Consider the following 4,865-nt stretch of genomic DNA (forward strand, 5'->3'; position numbering starts at 1 on the left):
TCTCCACAACTTAAGCGCAAACACAACCGCCGCCAGCTCTAAATTGTGTGTAGGATAATTCGCCTCATGAGGCTTCAACTGCCGCGAGGCATACGCGATGACTTGACCTCGGTGCATCAGAACACAAACAAGCCCCTGGTAAGAGGCATCAGAATAAACCAACAGATCGTTGGTGCCATCAGGTAGAGCTAAAATCGGGGCATGCGTCAACCGGTTCTTCAACTCGAGAAAAGCCTCCTCCTACTCAGTACCCCAAACGAACTTAACACTCTTCTTAGTCAACCTGGTAAGCGAAGAAGCAATTTTCTAAAAGTCGGGAATAAATTTGCGGTAATACCCCGCCAAACCTAGAAAGCTACGAATTTCAGATGGAGACTTTGGAGACTCCCATTCATTCACGGCTTCTACCTTTGCAGGATCAACCAAAATACCACTCGGGTTAATAACGTGGCCCAAGAACTGAACCTCGCGCAACCAAAAAGAACACTTAGAAAACTTCGCATACAACTTGTTCTGTCGAAAGCTTCAGAAACATCCATGAGATGACCGGCGTGATTGGATTCATTTTTGGAATACACCAGAATGTCATCGATGAATACAATAACTAAACGGTCGAGCATCGACCTGCACATCCGGTTCATAAGATCCATGAACGCGGCCGATGCGTTGGTCAAACCGAAAGACATCACAAGAAATTCATACTGCCCATAACGAGTGCGGAAGGCAGTCTTAGGAATATCTTCCTCCCGAATCTTCAACTGATGATACCCGGACCTAAGGTCGATCTTCGAGAACCAACTAGCTCCTTGGAGCTTTTCAAATAAGTCGTCGATCCTCGGGAGCGGGTACCGATTTTTAACGGTGAGCTTATTCAACTCACGGTAGTCAATGTACATCCGCATGCTACCGTCCTTCTTCTTAACGAACAAGACCGGGGTACCCCAAGGCGAGATGCTCGGTTGAATAAAGCCCTTATCGAGCAAGTCTTCCAACTGAGCCATAAGTTCCTTCATTTCGTTCAGCGCTAGGCGGTAGGGAGCTCGGGCAACGGGTTTGGCGCCCGGTACAAGGTCTATTTGGAACTCGACCCCGCGATCCGGCGGCACATCTGACGAATCATTTGGAAATACATCCGGGAAATCCCGAACAATAGGAACATCACCGACGGTAGCCACCTCGGTATTCACATTCATAGCATACGCCAGATACGCCCCGCACACCCGCTGCATCAACTTTCCAGCCTTAGGAATGGATATAATATGTGGCGTCGCAACATTCCGATCACCGAAGATGGTAATTTGAGTCCCATCCGAGGCCCTTAGATGAATGAGTTTCTGACCACAAATGATCTGAGCATCAACTTTCGCGAGCCAATCCATCCCGAGCACCACATTGAAACAACCAAGCGGCATCAAATACAATCGCACCGGAAATCTATACCCAGAAAACTCGATGGAACAACCCTGAATAGCCCTAGACACGGACACGGATTTTCCTACGGCGACCTCAACCTCAAACACATCGACTATGCGCCAGGGTGATTTATTCAACGAGGAATAGAAAGCGGTAGACACAAAATTTCTACTGGTGCCCAAATCACATAAGACTGACGCCGGTAATTCATCAAGTAGAAAGGTATCTGGGATAGCATCACGCTCCTACTTAGCTAAACAGTTGCTCATACATTCTTGAAGGAGCGAGGAATTTAAGCGGTCAAGTACCAAGGAACCCAGAGTGACAGTATGCTACGCCTCAGCTAAACAATTACGCGCAAAGCGTTCGAGAGGATGGGAAAAGAACAGGAGAATTTAGGGAATAAGATAAACTTTAACGCTAACGACTCGAGAGTTAGCCAAATCCTATACCTACAAAGACGGAACCCTAACATAGTCAGACACAAGTGGTATTTAAAACATGGAAGGTAAGGGTAAACTGCTAATAACGTTGATCAAGTGTTATTAGTCGTTTACTTCACTGGCCCGTTCTAAGCACCCCCTGCCCCTAACCACATTAGCATTCTATCTAACACTTAACAATTAATCACATATTGGAAGTCTTAAATTTAAAGTAATGACTAAATAATTGAAAGTTACCTCTTGGCGTGCAGCTACTCGCGGTGGGCATAATGGTCTCTTTTTCTTATAGTTCGAGTCCAAGCATTTGGGGATGCTCGGATCCCTCGAACCAAGGCTCTGATAACAACTTGTAAGGCCCCGAACCCCGGGAAACCCCACAGTTGGTAATCATACAAAACTCTTGAGAAATTAAATAAACTTAAAAAAAATTCTTTGCATTAAAATAGCATTACAGAGTATAATTTGGCGGAAAACGTAAATAGATGAATAAGTTCCCAAAATCAAAATTAATTATAAATTTTAAAAGTCTTTTGAAATAAAAGGTTTATAAGTAATTCTTCATTCCAGTATGCCCTTCACCTTCCAAGTAGCTCCGTGCACGTCCAAGCGATAAGGCATCCTCTTCCTAACCTGAAACTCACATTAACATGCACACAAAGTCAGCTTAAGCTGAGTGAGTTCAAGTTTTAAATAAGTAGCAACAGTTTTAATAATCATTCCAACGGATTTAAAACAGTAAACGGAAGTACATCGGTTAGGTCACCACATTCAAATAAATAATCATCCTTACGTATGAGCATCTCTATACGTGCATTCCTATATATATCATTATATATATATATAACATTCAATAATAACATTCAGGGCCGAGAAAACGTACAACCCGAACACGTAACATTCAGCGTATGAAAACACAAAGTAGGCATACGCAACATTCAGTAGTCGAGACGACTACAAACATTCAGGGTCGAGCAAACGTACAACCCAAACACGTAACATTCGGCGCGTGCAAACACAAGGTAGGCATACGCAACATGTTGTAGTCTAGACGACTACAACATTCGCCAAATAATGGCCATTCTAAATATATATAAATATATATATATATATACATACACATTCCATAACATTCCAAGGCCTACTGATACTAGCAAGCCTATGTAAAACCATTCAAAACATTTCATCAAGTAAGAAAAACACTTAGGTGTGCATGGTAGCCCAAAACTTAAAAAGAGTTAAACGGGGCATCAAGAACTCACCTGAGATCGATCGAATACTTGCAACGAGCTAGGAAGTTCCTAAGGGCACAATCACAAGCAAGGGCCTGTAAATTATACATAACGCATTACTAAACTAGACTGTAGGAACACCCTAGCCTAATGGGCCGTACAAGCCCAACACTTTGGCCCAAGGCCCAACAACTTGGACCATGGCCCAACACGTGGCCCAAGGCCCAATACCTGGCCCAAGGCCCAATACCTGGCCCAAGGCCCAACAACTTGGCCCAAGGCCCAATACTTGGCACAAGGCCCAAAGATAGTCAAATCGGGTCGAATGCGCGTGAAATAATCCTTAAAACCATTTGTTAACCGAATCAGCCCCGAATGGACCAAATTCCATCTTAAATCTTTTCATTCATCATAAATATGTCACCCGAGTTGATAGGGTTGACGGTTCCTTTTTACAACACTTACTTTAACATTTAAACGAAAATTCGCGCACCGCCGACTCGATTGACGAAGCACTAACCCCGACAGCCCCGAGCACCAAAAAAATAATTTTTCCATAGCCCTTAAACCTCCCTAGGGCTGCACAAACTGAATCGGTCGGTCATCCGATCAACTAACGCATCAAGCTCGACAATTTGCAATTCTACACCCGGTAAACCCTAGTTTTCGAACTAAAATCGATTGACCGACCTAAACACGTCCAATGACCATGAAGTTATAATATGATGAACATGTCATACCTAGTGGGATTTTGATGCGAAAACCTCACTCAATACAGCCCCGGAAACGCTCAATTGGGCAGCCACCCGGTTAGCCTACAACAAGACGTTTTTCGATCAATACGCGCAATATAAGGGTCAATTAATGTGAAAAAGACTTGGGGAATCGTAGTACATACCTTGAATTGAAGTTCTAAGGCTTAGAATTGGCTGAACAAGAAAAAAAACGTGGGTCTTGGTCTTGAAGAAGCTGTCGATCGCCAAGCAAGTGTGGCTAGGGTTTTTTTTTTTTTTTTTTTTTTATGTTATAACTTAAGATATTACACTCTAGTCCTTCTAGATTCAAGTGTAAGGCAAAATGGAAGGAATGGTTAGGTTCTTTAATGTACCGGGATGACGTGAAGGCTTCCGAGAAACGTCGGTTAAGTCCCGAGAGTTATACATACTCTACAAGTTTTAGTTCTTCAAACCGGAGTTAACGGGTGTTACAGCTCCGAAGCTCTAATGGTTTAAGCTATAGAACGCGAAGTAGAGTAGAAGTGCTGGTTGATCAATCATAGGCATGTAACTCAAAATGCCTGTGCGAGCTAGGGGTCTTGATTAAGTTATTATTTTATTATTATAATGTCTTAGAACATGGTCGGGGGTATAGCTCGAACTTTGATTACAGATAAGAATAATATAACTTTTCATAAGCAAAAGTTATAGACAAATTATTGTTTATTCATGATTAAGAAACGTAAGCATTCATACACAAAGGGTATAGTTAAAATAATATTTCTTTATAATTAAGAAATATTCATTCACAACGGTTATAGTTAAAGTAATGTTTCTTCTTGAAGAAGAAACTTGATATAGATTTTTTCTTCCTGAAGAAGAAACCTAGCACAAAACTGGTAAACAAACAAAAGGACAAAAGGTCCAAATGTTTTATATAAACAAATGATTTGTCAAGGTTAAAGCTATACAAAATAGACTACGGGGTCTGAAGCTAGATTATTGATCTAGATATTTATACAAATGTTATTCTCGTACTATAGGTACGAGATAACAATCAATCA

The sequence above is a fragment of the Bidens hawaiensis genome, unplaced genomic scaffold (assembly GCF_021521415.1).
Source record: "Bidens hawaiensis isolate Kalapana, Puna unplaced genomic scaffold, B.hawaiensis_p1.1 tig00011619_1, whole genome shotgun sequence".
NCBI lineage: Eukaryota > Viridiplantae > Streptophyta > Magnoliopsida > Asterales > Asteraceae > Bidens > Bidens hawaiensis.